This window comes from Panthera tigris, chromosome B3, assembly GCF_018350195.1.
Source record: "Panthera tigris isolate Pti1 chromosome B3, P.tigris_Pti1_mat1.1, whole genome shotgun sequence".
NCBI classification, from domain to species: domain Eukaryota; kingdom Metazoa; phylum Chordata; class Mammalia; order Carnivora; family Felidae; genus Panthera; species Panthera tigris.
Genome location: NC_056665.1, coordinates 30,267,628 through 30,283,885, shown reverse-complemented (window position 1 = coordinate 30,283,885; position 16,258 = coordinate 30,267,628). Strand labels below are relative to the sequence as shown.

Below are 16,258 nucleotides of genomic sequence, written 5' to 3'. Positions count from 1 at the left end.
TGTTATTGCTTTATATGTTCTTGATAATGCATTATAATGCATTATAAGTGTATTATGAATACTTTTTCCTAGTTTATAACTTGTATTTTCACTATGTTTAAGGTATTTTTTGAAAAATGGTTCTTAGTTTTATTACAGATTTTTCTTGTCTTATTTACAAAATCCTTCCTTACCCTGAGGTTAAAAGATACTCATATTTTCCACTAAGTTTTTTAAAGTTCCTTTTCTCATTTAAGTCCTTAACCAACTGGAGTTGATTTTTCCTATGGTATGATGTTAGGATCAAATTGCACCTTATTATTTTTTTTTTAAACATAGATGATGCACTGAATGTTTGTGTCCCCCCCCCCCTCCCCCGCCGAATTCCTGTGTTGAAGTCCCAGTGTGTTGGTGTTTGGGATGGGGACTTTGGGAGGAAATTAGTGTTAGATGAAGTTGTGAAGTTCCCTGGTCTGATGGGAACAGTACTTTGATTACAACAGATATTAGAGAGCTTGCTCTTTCTCTCTCCTCTCTCTATAAGGACATAGCCAGAGGTGGCCACCTGCCAGCCAGAAAGAGAGTTTTCACCAGAACGTGACCATGCTGGTACCCTTCTAGCCTCCCGAACTGTGAGAAATATTTCTGTTGTTTAAGCCACCCAGTCTGTGGTATTTTGTTATGGCAGCTCTAATAGACTAAAACATCTTGTTTTACATTTTCTATTTGGTACTTGATATTTTCCCTTGTCAGACACTGCTTCTGTGGGGACGATTGATTAGGTTTATATCAGTCCCAGCAATGTCTGGGGCAGGAATTGGAGAGCCCTAGGTACCAGAGAGCTTGAGTCAATTACTTCTCACCCCATTTAACATAACCTCAGGTCACGTCTTTACATGTTTCTCTAGAGGAAGAAGCTGCCTTTAGGAGGAGGCACCACTAAGATTATTGGCACTCCACCCGCCCAAGTTCTGGTGTTAGAGGAGTAGAAGGAGGGGGCCAGGGAAGGTTAGTGTGTATTCAGCTGTTTTCTAAGCGCCTGACTATTTTCCTGAGGACCTGAGGTCCAAGGAATGCATGTGCCGAGCCAGGTTGTGTGCACCTAGGTGCTGGAGCCTATGAAAAGCAAAAATCGGAACTTCAGGAGTTCTTCTGTTTTGTTATCCCACAGCCTCAAGTGAGCTGCCTCTTGCCTCAGGCCAAAGCCACCATTCCACACATTCCTGTTCCAAATGGGTCCTTGTGCCCCCAGGTGTTTCTCATAGTTCTTTCCACTTTTTCTCTGTAACTTCCGCAAGGGCTGATCTTCTGAGAAGGGTCAGCAGTTTTGCTAATTCAACATCTTGGCAGGAATTGGAGCCAGCGTCACATTTTTCTTAGCCTTTGTAGACTTCCTTTACATAGTTACGGGTAACTTTAATCTGACAAAAAAATGAGTTTGTTCAGGATTCCCAAGTCATCTGCAAGGCCTCTTCTGTGCTGTGTCTGAAGCCCTCCACAAAGGCTGTGTGGAGGTGAGGCCGGCTGTAGCAAAGAGTCCCACAGAACCTTTTTGATCATCCATTGGTGTTTCACGGAATGTTTGGTCACCCAGCCCTGGTTGCCTTTTTGGATAGGTAGACCCAACAGGCCCTTTAGGTAATGTGACTTATTCACTTCTAAGGGGGTCTCTGACTTAAAGTGTCTGTCCTTCTGCTTAGTAATGTTACTTGAAATTCTAATTCTGGACAGTTATTCTTGCCCAAGATAACCCCTGAATTTTTAAGTATTTTATTGTATCTTTCATTAAACTTATGTTCTGTTTATAATGAGTATGTTGATGTTAAAATCTTTTTTTATTTAAAAAAAATTTTTTTAATATTTAAAATTTTTAAAATATTTATTTTTGAGAGAGAGAGAGAGAGAGAGAGAGAGAGAGAAAGAGAGAGAGAGAAAGAGAATCTGAAACAAGATCCAGGCTCTGAGCTGTCAGCACAGAGCCCAGTGTGGGGCTCGAACTCATGGACTGTGAGATCATGACCTGAGCTGAAGTTGGACATTTAACTGGCTGAGCCACCCCGGGGCCCCAATGTTTTTTTTTATTTTTTTTTTATTTTTGAGAGAGAGGGAGAGCGTGAGCAAGGGAGATGCAGAGAGAGAAGGAGACACAGGATCTGAAACAGGCTCTGTGCTGAAAGCAGAGAGCCCGATATGGGGCTCAAACCCAAACCATGAGATCATGACCTGAGCCAATGTCGGACGCTTAACCAACTGAGCTACCCAGGCTCCCCGATGTTAAAATCTTTTAAGTTACTTACATCAACAAAGAAACTTGCTCCTCCAGGAGAATGTACTATATTTGTTCTGTCATTTTGTTTACTGCCTGCTGTATCTCTGCCCCCACCAAAGAATTAGTTCATCCTGCAATGTTACCTTCCATTATAAACCCCTGTGTTGTACTTATTTTTCTTCTGTGTGATTCCAGAGACAAGACAGGACCTATTTCTCACTTTGTTTTGATGTAGGAAGTCTAGGTCCGAGGACCCAGAGGGGGTCCTGAAGGACCAGCCAAGAAGGTCCTTGGCTTCATGCAGGGTAGAAATCAAATGACAGCCTGGAGGAAGTGAGAGGAGAGTTTATTTAATAGTGTAAGTGATAGCGTACAGCAGAGGAGTATCTGGGAGCCTCAGAAAAGAAGAAGTTACTCTCCCTGCTGCTTAGGTGTTTGTATTGGAAAGGGGCCCAGGGTACACGTTCCTTCAGGAATTCAGGGTAGGGTCTGATCAAAGGTGAGTGTCAGGTGAACAGTAGGTGTTTTTCCATAAATCACCAAAGGTAGTGGGTATTGGCACCAGTGTCGACCGAGGTTTGAAGCTATCGTCCTGGAACTTGCTCGTGATCTCTTTCTTCTTAGATGTTATCAGGTGTTTGGTGGCCTACGACAGAACTTGGAGAATGGTTAACCCTTTTTGCTTCTCCTTGGAGTGGGATTATAACTTCTTTGGTTTACTCAGATGCAAGCTGAAATATAGACCATGAGTAATTGGAGCCTAGCAGAGAAACAGTAGACATGGAGCCTTTCTAAATGGAGTCCCTTCCGTTTCTGTCAGTTTTGCATGCCTAGTCCTGGTAAACGTCCTGCCAGATTTGCCACAGAGAAGGTGTTCTATATTGTTGAATTAAATTAATACCTAGCAAAGTACTTATGTTTAAAACAGGAGTTGCATTCTAATAGAAAAGTATGTACTCATATCCACAGTGGGTCCTGTATTTTGGCAATGGTGTGTCGGGGCAGGTAGGGTCTATAGAACTTGATAAACTGATTAGATATTGATTGGAAGAAAGGAGAGAGGGGGAAAAGAATCAGGGATGATTCCTAAATTGGGCAGTTAAAGGGATGCCACACTGCTGTTTATTTCCAGTGCATGTTTGGGTTAGAAAGAACTTGTGGGATGGGAGATAGATATGTTCTTGAAATATTTAGTTTGGGGTTTTTCTGAGATATTCAAGAGGGAGAAATGCAGGTCTGTATGCAGTTCTTGGAGAGAGGTGGGGGCTTGAGAGAGAGATTTTGAGGTTAATAGTTTTTCAGGACTGGTTGAAGAAGAAATTGCTCAGGATTGAGGGCAAAGCCCCTAAGCACATCTAGTTTTAGCAGACAAGTACAGAAAAGGCACTGGGAAGGAGATTAAGAAGGGGAAACAGAGTGTTAACAAAGGATTTTATAGCAACACCCTTGGTTTCATCTCTGTGCAGAGACCAGATTTTCCTTTCAGCACTCTGTATTTGATCTTTGTCCCCATACCTTTCTTTGTTTTCAGCATTCTCTGCTGGAAGAGATTGTGGATGAAAAATAGTTTTATTTTTGAACCCAGCAATTGCTGGTTTCTTTACATTTCCTCTAAATTCTGCTCAAAAACAGAGTACTTTCTTCTCCAGCTCATCTCTCTAGTTGCACTTTATATCATATATATAAAAGAAACCAGTTGACACTTTGGACATTGTGCTTGGAAATTACCTTAGCTAGAAGTAACAGTTCATTACCAGCATTTTGTTTTTTAATTTACCACAGGCAACAGTTTTGCTAAACTTTCTGCCCCTTCTTAAGTGGTCTTCTTTCCTCCAGCTTCTGATAGCATTTTAACTCACTCTCCTTAAAGTCCCAGTAGCCTCTTCAAGGCTCATCAGGCTTCTGCTAGTGAGATCCCTGTGGCCCTTCTCCTGTTCACATCTACCACCCAATCCCAAAGCTGATGTCACATGTTTTATGTTTTTATTATGTCACCACTCCAGTTCCAGGTGCCAGATTCTGTTCTGGAAACTATTGCTATTAAACAAACCACCCCAGACCTAGTCCCAGAACCTGCATCACTTTTCCTAACCTAGCCTGGGAAGTCACTTATTGTCACCTCACCACACTCTCTTGGTTATAAGCAAGGTAAATGCCAGCTTGGATTTAAGAAGAGAAGCAGACTTGGTGCCTTTGTGGGTGAACAGCAAATTTACACCATAGAAGAGCATGTGGAATTGGAGGTATTTTTGCAGCATAGTTATAAAACATAGTTTGCCACAGATGGATAAAATAAAATACATGGAATTACAGAGGAAGCCAGGGGTACCTGGGTGGCTTAGTACGTTGAGTGTCCTACTTCAGCTGAGGTCATGATCTCATGGTTTGTAAGTTTGAGCCCTGAATCAGGCTCTGTGGTGACAGTGTGGAGCCTGGAGCCTGCTTTGAGTTCTGTGTCTCCCTCTGTCTCTGCCCCACCCCTGCTGGCGCTCTGTCTGTCTCTCTCTCAAAAAAACAAACAAACAAACAAAAAAACAACAAAAAAAACCAAATTACAGAGGTAGCTCAATTATATTAAAATATTATCGAACTAATTATAATAAGGTATTTTGTATTTATTTAGCATGATACACAACAAGGTAGTGGCAGGCCTATAGTAAATTAGTAAATACAGTAAGTATTAGTGATTTTAGAAGTTGGAGGCAATAAAGAAATAATTTATTTTCCCATCCAAATTCATAGGTCTTCTGAATTCTATCCACAGACCCTCCAGCCTCTAGATGAAGAGCCCTTGGATTAATGTAATGGTGTGAGCAGAAGTCTCACTGCCGTGGCCTGGGGAGTAAATGTGGTGAGGGGAAAGGCAGAGACTAAGGGGAGGACACCATAGGGTAAGTTTTATATACTAGCATTTATTTACCTTAAAATTTTTTTTGTTTATTTATTAATAAACAAAATTAAAACAAAAAATAAAAAATTTTGTTCATTTTTGAGAGAGAGAGAGAGAGAGACAGAGCATGAGTGGGGAAGGGCAGAGAGAGGGCAGAGGGTGAGGGGGGGAAGACATAGAATCTGAAGCAGCCTCCAGGCTCTGAGCTGTCAGCACAGAGCTGGACATGGGACTTGAACCCACGGATGGGACTGCGAGATTATAACCTGAGCTAAAGTCTGACACTAAACCAACTGAGCCACCCAGGCACCCCCTATTTATTTACCTTTTAAGCTAAAGGTTTAATTGCTTTCTTAGGTAGAGTCTTAAAATATGCTTATGTAATGAGGGAAAGACACTAGTGAAGAGGGAAAGTTGAATATATAGGAAAGATAAAGCCTATTTAAAAGGTTTCTGAGAAGGCAGGAGAGGGTGTGGTCCTGAAGTTAGGTAAAAGCATTGGACAGGAGGAGAAGTGAAAGCAGTTAGGGATATTTGTGGGGGCTGTTATCAGGTCACATGACACTCTGAGAAATATATGTAGGTATGATAAATTTCAACACAGGGGAAAGAGAGGCCAAGGCAAGCCCCAGAGAACATTATGGCAGATGTCTGGGAAAATATGAGAATATTGGGGATAGGGTAGGGAGGAAAAAAAGGTAATGAGACAGGGACAGAAAAAAGTAACTGATCATGTAAGAAGACAAACTGCCTAGTTTACAGTTTTCATTTAGTGCCTTCCTTAGACCAGTCATTTTCCTGACCATGGATATTGATACAAAGAAAAGTGGAATGAGAATAAAATGCAGTTGTGTTTTTGACTTCTGCTTATTTAGAGTTAACTTTTTCTGAATATCTTCATTAGCATATATAATTAATACATGTATTGCTTTTGACACAAAATAACATAAATGCTGAAGATCTTCTTTTTCATGGATATTTGGGGTTGATACTGAAAAGCAGTGCATGTGTTTGCTGCTTACATGCTTATAGCTGGGTGGAAATTAGCCTCAAAGGGTCCATGGTTTTCTTTGTCATTAGCCAACAGATGCTTGCTGCGGTGTTCTGCTCACTGAGTCTGTATTTAATGTGCGGGTGATGCATCTCTGTACACTGATGGGAAGGGCTGTGCAATACAGTAGCTCATTTGTGTATAACAAATATCTGCCTTTAGCCACACATCGATCCTTTACTAAATGAATTTTTTTTAAATCAAGCTGTTTTCAAAACCTGGTTGGCATATCTACCTTCATATTGCTTTGACTTTTTAGTGAGTTGATCCTGAATTTAGTATGTCCATCTTATAGGAGTAATGTTTTTGTTTTCTGTTAAAGAATTATTTCAGATCTTCTTGATACAATACAATTTTTAAAACTTTAGGTTGGTGATATATATCTTAAAGAACCATAGGTTTTAGGCACAAATATTCATTTATACATGAGTATGCTGTGAAATTGCTAATTCACAATGTTGCATAATTAATATTAATACATACTAATGTGTAAATGTATATACTTATATATACATCTTGCCACAATTAAACTATTTTGAAATATATACATTATATATAATATACATTACATATGTAATATTGCAGATATATATTTTATTTTATTTTTATTTATTTTTAAATAGTGTACAAGTGGGGAAGAGGCAGAAAGAGAAGGAGACAGAATCCCTCTGAGTTGTCAGTGTAGAGCCTGACGTGGGGCTTGAACTCAGAAACCATGAGATCATGACCTGATCTGAAATCAAGAGTCAGATGCTTAACTGACTGAGCCACCCAGGCACAACTATTTGATTATTTGATTTATTTGATTTATTTGATTTGCACAAATGATTTGCACAACTATTTTATTTTGTTTTTTTTATTGTGGTAAAGTGTCCAAGCTCTCTCCACAGAGCCTGCCCCCCCCTCCCGCCCCGCCCCATTCCCCGCCCCACAATCTTCCCTCAATAGCTACCCCTTAGCTACCCTTCAGGCCTTGGGGTGCATACACCTGCATGAAGACCTGTTCTGGAAATGGACTCAGCCATTTGAGCTAGGTGTTCTGGAGTTCCAGTTAGGTGAAAAGTGGTCTCTGGGTGTGAGACCCAGTAAGGCACTTACTCTTGGCCCTTTGCATTGCTTGTTATTTGAGAATGGTATGGCCTCATAAGGGCCAAGTCATGTTGCCTAGACATAAGCGTAGTAGTGATTTTAATAATCTTTTTTTTTAAGTTTTTATTTAAACTGTACCCAACATGGGGCTCGAACTCACAACCCCGAGATCAAGAGTGGCACCTTTCTTCAGCTGAGCCATCCAAGCACCCTTAATAATCTTTTTAAAAAAATGTTTATTTTTGAGAGACAGTGAGTAGTGAGAGGAGAGAGAGAATCCAAAGCAGGCTGTGTGCTACCTAACTGACTGAGTCACTCAGGCACCCTGCCCCTTAATAATCTTTTAATAGGGCTACCAAAATTGATTGAGTCCACCATTATTCCTTCCTTTTGTTGTCTTTTAGGGTTCCCAGATTCAATTTCAGTGTTGGGGACAGGGGTTCCCACACAACGCTAAGCAGTTCTCAGACACCAGTAGGATTTATGAGAATTCAACTCAATTCTGATGCTGTCTACCCAGAGATAGATTCAGATTCCACAGGTTAAGGGTTTAGTCCTACAAGACTGCCCTCACCCTCTACTTCACAGACACCTGTTGTAGAGTCTGTTACCTGTGCTTCTGATCAACCAGCTACAGATTGTAGGTTCCAGTGACCTCCAAATTGATTTGCTAGAGCAGCTTACAGAATTCAGGGAAACTCTTACTTACATTTACCAGTTTATGAAAGGATATGAAAAAGGATATGAATCAACATCCAGATGAAGAGATACATAGGGTGATACATAGGGTGACATCCCAAACAAAGGAGCTTCTGTCGTTACGGAGCTGGGGGCCTGGCTCAGCGTTCTAGTTCCCCAAACTGGAAGCTCTCTGAAAAAGAAGACCAAAAAAACTGTCCTCTTGGGTTTTCATGGAGACTTCTTACATAGTCATGATTGACTAAGTCATTGGCCATTGGTTGATTCAACCTCCAGCCCCTCTCTCTTCCCTGAGGCCTTGGGGTGGAGTGAGGGTGATTGAAAGTTCCAACCCTCTGATCACATGGTTGATCCTCTTGGCAACAAATCCCCACCCTTGGGTGGGATACAAAAGACACCTTCATTAATAAGACATCCATTTCACCTTTATGGTCTGAAGTGTTTTCAGGAACTGTGGTTGAAGATCAAATATATCTGAGAAATATATTTTGGTCATTCAGATGATATAAATTATTATAAATCATTATATCACATATGGCCAGAAGGATTTTTCTAAAGCCAAATCCATTATCACATCACTGCTGGAAACTTTTCAGTGCTTCACATTTTCATTGGGATCAAGTCCAAACTTCCTAACTTGTCTTATTGAAGATCCTTTGTTCCCCGTTCTGGTCATTGCTTATTTTTTCATCCTTACTTATTTTGGGGCTATGGTGTTGCCCTGCCAAATAAGTACTCTTTTCTATCTATACAACTTCGCACAGGCTGTAGGTCTTTCATGCTCCCCTTTTCTTGTGAGCACCCTCTCATATATCTACCAAACTCCTTATAACACTCAGTTAAAAAACTAGGTTGTCTGATAAGCCTTTTTTTTTTTCACTTCCCCAGGAAGAATTAAGTCCTTTCCCCTTCTGTATTTCCATTGTGATTTGTACACATTTCTGTTTTGGCACTTGTTTTGTTATGTAATATTTGCACATCTATAAGTCATACCCTCTGCCTCCAAAAACAAGGGCTACTGCAGTTCAGCAGGGTAGTTCCCGATGTTTCCACTAAAAGTGCCTGGCACACAATAAGTGCTTAATGAATGTGTGTTGAATGAATATTGTAATTAGTGGAGTGCTTTAAGTGTGAACTGCTCTAAATGGAAGACTATGTTTATAGTCAGCTCTTACATGTCCAAGGTGATTGAGGAATGGAATATTCCAATAATTGTGCTATGTAATAGCCAATTATAAATGACCAACTTTAGATAATTTTAATACAAAAATAATGGACTACACAGAATTTATCTGTCTTTATTAATTTATAAGATGCTTCAGCTTAATCATTATGAATTATATGGCTCTTTTAGAGCTGTGGCTGAGGAAGTATAAGAAATCGAGTGGGGTTTGTCTCAAGCTGGTTTTTTTTTTCCCCCCACAGATGAGTCTCTAATACACTCATTTACTTGTTATTTTGCTTACTTAAAAAGTATACTGTAAATTTAACAGTAGGTGAAAGGGATTCACAGTTACATTATTACCAAATGCAGTTTTAAAAACGTTTAGAAGACAGACAAGCTGCATACCTTAAGGTGTACACACTGCCTCAGTTCACCACACAGCTTGCTACATTTAGGCTGTGCCCTCTCATCTATTCAGTGGCAGTCCTTGCTGAGCCCTAGTGAAGTCTTATGAACTGAGCTAAGCAGTTAATTAGATGGTATTCTGTGGCCATGACTATTTCAAGAGTGCTTGTTCTCCACCCAAATTATATATTTATTCTTTTCTCATTCATGTGAAAGTAATGTGAGTGGTTGCTGCTCATTTGTGTATTAATTTAATGGTTCTCTTCTGCTCTCACCTGCCAAACAACAGCGCTGCCAATTATTTGCAAGACTCAGAAATTACTTTTATGCATATGGACCTGCATTTTCATATCTTTGAAAATGGCTTTTTAACAGAGATCTGTTTGGAATAGAGAAAATGCTCTCACTGTATTTGCACAAATGATTTGAAAACCATCATGGTGGCTGAGCTCTGACTTTCTACATTGCTGTGTCATGTTCTCTTGTTAAACCTAAAAGTCTTCCTGCAAAGCTTGGTCTTTTCTTTTTCTTTTTTTTTCTAAATGTTTCAGAGAGAGAGAGAGAGAGAGAGACAGAGAGACAGAGAGGCAGTGCGAGTGGGGGAGAGGCAGAGAGAGAGGGAAACACAGAATCCGAAGCAGCCTCTAGGCTCTGAACTGTCAGCACAGAGCCCGATATGGGGCTTCAACTCACAAACTGTGAGATCTTGACCTGAGCCGAAGTCAGACGCTTAATCGACTGAGCCACTCAGGCACCCCAAGCTTGGTCCTTTTTAAAACAGATGTATATTTTCTCAGTGACATCCAGAAACATGTATTGTAAATATGACTGTTACTTAGATATCATATTGTTCAGTTGGCTCATCTCTACGTGAATCCTTCTTTTGATCAGTTTCCCAGCCTGTCTGTCCCTTTAGCTGCATAATAATGTAGTTTTTCTAACAATTATTTTATGAAAATGAATCATCTTGACTTAAGTGCAAGAAGTGATTGACCTAACAGTTAACTTGAGAATCAGTTAACTTGAGAATCCTACATGAAAGGAAGAAGAGGATTGATGAAGTAATTTTTAAAAATGTGTTTATTAGAGTCACTGATGATAGAACAATGGGCTTCTTAATTGAGTATGGTAAAATATTCAGCAACTCACTAAACCAGCTGTTCTGTTTAAATAATCTGTGAATAAACAACAAAAATCCTTGCTACCTTATATTAAGTCAGTATCAGTGGAGGTTTTAATTTGGGAATATATCAAAGGACTTTGATTTGAGCATTTTTAAAAATTTTATTTTTAATTTTTTTTAATTTACGTCCAAATTAGTTAGTATATAGTGCAACAATGATTTCAGGAGTAGATTCCTTAGTGCCTCTTACCCATTTAGCCCATCCCCGCTCCCACAACCCCTCCAGTAACCCTCAGTTTGTTCTCCATATTTATGAGTCTCTTCTGTTTTGTCCCCCTCCCTATTTTTATATTATTTTTGTTTCCCTTCCCTTATGTTCATCTGTTTTGTCTCTTAAAGTCCTCATATGAGTGAAGTCATATGATATTTATCTTTCTCTGACTAATTTCGCTTAGCATAATAGCCTCTAGTTCCATCCACGTAATTGCAAATGGCAAGATTTCATTCTTTTTGATCGCCAAGTAATAATCCATTGTATGTATATACCACATCTTCTTTATTCATTCATCCCATCGATGGACATTTGGGTTCTTTCCATACTTTGGCTATTGTTGAGAGTGCTGCTATAAACATGGGGGTGCATGTGTCCCTTTGAAACAGCACACCTGTATCCCTTGGATAAATGCCTAGTAGTGCAATTGCTGGGTCATAGGGTAGTTCTATTTTTAGTTTTTTGAGGAACCTCCATCCTGTTTTCCAGAGTGGCTGCACCAGCTTGCGTTCCCACCAACAATGCAAAAGAGATCCTCTTCCTCTGCATCCTCACCATCTGTTGTTGCCTGAGTCGTTAATGTTAGCCATTCTGACAGGTGTGAGGTGGTATCTCATTGTGGTTTTGATTTGTATTTCCCTGATGATGAGTGGCATTGAGCATTTTTTCATGTGTCGGTTGGCCATCTGGATGTCTTCTTTGGAGAAGTGTCTATTTATGTCTTTTGCCCATTTCTTCACTGGATTATTTGTTTTTTGGGTGTTGAGTTTGATCAGTTCTTTATAGATTTTGGATTCTAACCCTTTATCTGATACGTCATTTGCAAATATCTTCTCCCATTCTGTCGGTTGCCTTTTAGTTTTGCTGATTGTTTCCTTTACTGTGCAGAAGCTTCTTATTTTGATGAGGTCCTAGTCATTCATTTTTGCTTTTGTTTCCCTTGCCTCTGGAGATGTGCTGAGTAAGAAGTTGCTGCAGCCAAGATCAAAGAGGTTTTTGCCTGCTTTCTCCTTGAGGATTTTGATGGCTTCCTGTCTCACATTGAGGTCTTTGATCCATTTTGAGTTTATTTTTGTGTATGGTGTAAGAAAGTGGTCCAGGTACATTCTTCTGCATGTTGCTGTCCAGTTTTCCCAGCACCACTTGCTGAAGAGACTGTCTTCATACCATTGCGTATTCTTTTCTTCTTTGCCAAATATTAGTTGGCCATACGTTAATGTGTCCATTCCTGGGTTCTCTATTCTGTTCCATTGATCTGAGTGTCTGTTCTTGTGCCAGTACCATACTGTCTTGATGATTACAGCTTTGTAGTATAGCTTGAAGTCTGGGATTGTGATGCCTCCTGCTTTGGTTTTCTTTTTCAAGATTGCTTTGGCTATTTGGGATCTTTTCTGGTTCCATACAAATTTTAGGATTATTTGTTCTAGCTCTGTGAAGAATGCTGGTGTTATTTTGATAGGGATTGCACTGAATATGTAAATTGCTTTGGGTAGTGTTGACATTTTAACAATATTTGTTCTTCCTATCCAGGAGCATGGAATATTTTTCCATTTTTTTGTGTCTTCTTCAATTTCTTTCATAAGCTTTCTATAGTTTTCAGTGTTGATTTCACCTCTTGGGTTTCACCTCTTGGGTTAGATTTATTCCTAGGTATTTTATGGTTTTTTGTGCAACTGTAAATGGGATTGATTCCTTGATTTCTCTTTCTGTCACTTCATTGTTGGTGTATAGGAATGCAACTGATTTCTGTGTGTTGTTTTTATATCCTGCAACTTTGCTGAATTCATGAATCAGTTCTAGTAGTTTTTTGGTGGAGTCTTTTGGGTTTGATTTGAGCATTTAATGTTAAGAAGCTGACTGATTTCTGTTAAATACAGAATGCAAACATTTGTGTCAGTATAGTATGACTATTTTTAAAATTTTATTAATGTTTATTTTTGAGAGAGAGAGAGAGAGAGTGTGTGTGTGTGTGTGTGAGCAGGCAAAGGGAAGAGAGAGGGGGGTACACAGAATCTGAAGCAGAGCTGTCGGCTCAGAGCCTTACGCGGGGCTCGAATTCCCTAACCATGAGATCATGACCTGAGCCAAAGTCGGATGTTTAACTGACTGAGCCACCCAGGCACCCCAATTTATAGTATGATTTTAAAAATAATTATTACCTGGGGGTGCCTAGGTGGCTCAGTTGAGCACCCAAATCTTGATTTTGGCTCAGGTCATGATCTCACAGTTCGTTAGTTTGAGCCCCACGTTGGGCTCTGTGCTTCTTGCTGATAGCATGGAGCCTGCTTGGGATTCTCTCTCTCCCTCCCTCTCTGCCCCTCCCCCATTCCCCCCTCTGTATCTCTCTCTCAAAGTAAATAAATAAACTTAAAAAAAAATTATTATTACTACCTGAATAAAAAAATGTGGTTGCTTGCAAAGGCATACTCTTTGGTATAAGTCAAGTTATGAGTAAAAAAGATTTTCAGTCTCTCTTTTAAGAGAATCAGTATTCAGTGTCCTAGGTTTAACTTGTGGTTCCATCACTAACTAGTTGTCTATCTTTAGTGCCTTGTGCTTTCTCAACAGTCCAGTTAACTATCTTATAGTGAAGATCAGTTGGATCTTCAATATATGAAAGCACTCTGTATATGTATACCACATTTAGGAATTTAAACAAGAGTTTTAGCCCCTTTTCTGCCTGCTTTGTGACTTTGGGCTTATCATTTAAACTCTCTGAACTTTTCTTCCTTTCTAGGTAAAACAGAGGAATTTGGCCTGTATATTCAACTCCAGGGGCACTTTTTACATTGTTTTTAACTCTTACAATCTGCAATTTATGATTATTTCTCTTTCCCCTTTTTTAACATGTGTTTGCCTCTCTTCTTCCTACTGATAATGATGATTGCCAAATTATAAGACTGGAATTCATTAATCTTTACCTATTACATTTCATTTAATCTTTCTATTAATCTTGTGAGCATAGATGGCAGTAGCCTTATTTTACTGATGAGGAAAACTGAGGTTCAGAAAGTTGCACAGCCAGTTAGCATAGTGTTAGAAGTGGGATACTAGTCCCTGATGCCAGTGTTGTTTTTTGTTTTTTTTTTAATTAAAAATTAAGCATGCAGCTTATGTGAAGGTACATTGCCACATACCTCATCTAAAGGAAGCTTTTGATCTTCATTGTTTTCCTATTCCTTTTTTTCCTTAAAGTAAATAGTTAGAGCCTTACCAAAATGCTTTTGTAGAAAAAATGCATCTATTCAATAGCAGTAAGCATTGTTTGGGAATTTTAACCTTATAGTACCATTACAAAAAATCTGTTTAGCATTATGTAACATGTATCTGGGAATCTTTCATTGCTGGAAAATATAGTGTGACCTTCAAATAGATGAGTTTGTTCTATTTTAATAGGTTTATTTTATTTTATTTTATTTTATTTTAATTTTATTTTAAATTTTTATTTAAATCCAAATTGGTTAACCTATAGAGTAATAATTTCAGGAGTAGAATTTAGTGATTCATCACTTACGTATAACACCCAGTGCTCATCCCAACAAGTGCCCTCCTTAATGCCCATCGCCCATTTAGCCCATCCCCCCCACCCCAAACCCTTCCAGTAACCCTTAGTTTTCTCTATTTAAGAGTCTCTTATGGTTTGCCTCTTTAATGTTATACTTAAAAAATTTTTTTTAAATGTTTTATTTTATATTTGAGAAAGAGAGAGATGGAGCACGAGCAGGGGAGGGACAGAGAGACAGAGACAGAATCTGAAACAGGCTCCAGGGTCTGAGCTGTCAGCACAGAGAGCCCAATGGGGGCTCAAACCCAGGGTCAGTGAGATCATGACCTGAGCCACCCAGGTGCCCCATAATGTTATACTTTTAAACCTGAGGGCTTGTTCTGCGCTTGCTAGAGAAGGAAAACAGGTGATCTAAGTACTTACTAAGTTTTTTTTCTTCTTTTTAAATCCTAATTTATTTTATGATTCCACGAAGAGGGTTACACATGGCAAGATTTTCTAAAATTGCTAAAAATTTCTATTCTAGGAGAGTATTGTTTTATGGTGTCCATTTTTTACATTTAAATTTCAAAAAGAGGCACCTGAGTGGCTCAGTCAGTTAAGTTTGGGATTCTGCTTGGGATTCTCTCCACACACCCCCGCCCCCAACTTGTACACATGTATACTCTCTCTCAAAATAAATAAATAAATAAATAAACCTAAAAAAAAAAAAAGAAAAAGAAATCCATGGGCTATCTGAAATGAGTAGGTCAGGCAGTGATTAGGACAAGCACATTCAGAAATACTCATTTCTGTTTTGAGTTCATTTATGAGTTCTGTGTTTTAACATTTCCTTTGTAAGCTTCAGATAGCCTCTCATCCAGATATGGCAGTCCTAGACATTGATCTAACTTAAAACACTATTGCTTTCTGGGTGACCAGAACACTTTCTGGTGACAACACTGGTTCAGCCAAGACTCTGCTCCTAATCCTTCCTAGTTCAGAAACTTCTGTCCTTGGGACATTTCTTTAATTCATGTTTCTCTTTTCTGTTGAAGTGGTTATTACTAGTCCAAAAATGAGTTTGCATGAGTAGCTCATTGGTCACAGTTATTTTTATCTTTCCAACTGATGACTCTGAAATGACTGTGGCACTTTGAGGAGATCTTATCTGTTGCCATTCTTAAGCCTATTCACAAAACTCTAGCCACATCAGCCTTCTTTTCTGTTCTGTAAATATACCAAGTGGATTCTAGCCTTGGGGTCTTGTATACTTGTCCCTCTGTGGGCAATGGTCTTCCCTGAAGACTGTTGCTTGGCTATATATCCTCCTTGTCATTTAAATCTCAGCTGAAATGTCCCTTCTTCAAAGAGGTTTTCCTTGGCAACTCACTATAAATTAGTACTCCCCCCCCCAACACTCTTTATTACATGGCCATGGTTTATTTTCTTCTTAGCATCTAATGATGAATCGATATTTATTTCTCATTTATTTCCTCTGATGGGGACAGGGATGTTATGTTTTGTTCACTGCTGTATTGCTAGCACCTAGAACAGTGTCTGCCACAGTAGGCATTCCAGTAAATATTTGTTGATTGACCAAATGAATGCGTACTTTTTCTATTAACTATTTATAAAATCCTTTTTCTTTTTTTGGTAGTCAGGAAAGTACAATTGATATTCTTACAATTAATATTTATCTACTTTTGACACTTTTATCTTCCTTTACTGTTCTATTCCCTACTTGAATTTTTTTAGAGGAAGGGGGAGAGAGTCTTCTAGTTTTCAAACCCTTGAGATGTGACTGTTTCAATTTATCTACTGCTTGCTAGA

The 16,258-nt window shown here is 39.1% G+C and overlaps 1 protein-coding gene and 1 long non-coding RNA gene across 13 annotated transcripts in view; one reads left to right on the top strand and one right to left on the bottom strand.

Annotated features, from left to right (window-relative positions):
• The window catches only part of PEAK1 (pseudopodium enriched atypical kinase 1), a 369,695-nt gene that overhangs the window by 112,812 nt on the left and 240,625 nt on the right, over positions 1–16,258 (top strand). For 10 of the 12 annotated variants that reach the window (XR_006218480.1, XR_006218481.1, XR_006218479.1 and 7 more), the window contains one exon: positions 5,013–5,139. The gene's annotated coding sequence lies outside the window, so the exon portion shown is untranslated. Of the gene's footprint in view, positions 1–492; positions 612–4,990; positions 5,140–16,258 lie in introns of those variants that run through there. The other 2 variants (XM_042988337.1, XM_042988335.1) reach the window with 2 other exon arrangements.
• Positions 7,947–16,258, bottom strand: part of LOC122239419 — a 30,607-nt gene continuing 22,295 nt past the window's right edge. The window contains exon 3 of the long non-coding RNA XR_006218482.1: positions 7,947–8,149. This is a non-coding gene — a long non-coding RNA (uncharacterized LOC122239419). The remainder of the gene's footprint in view (positions 8,150–16,258) is intronic.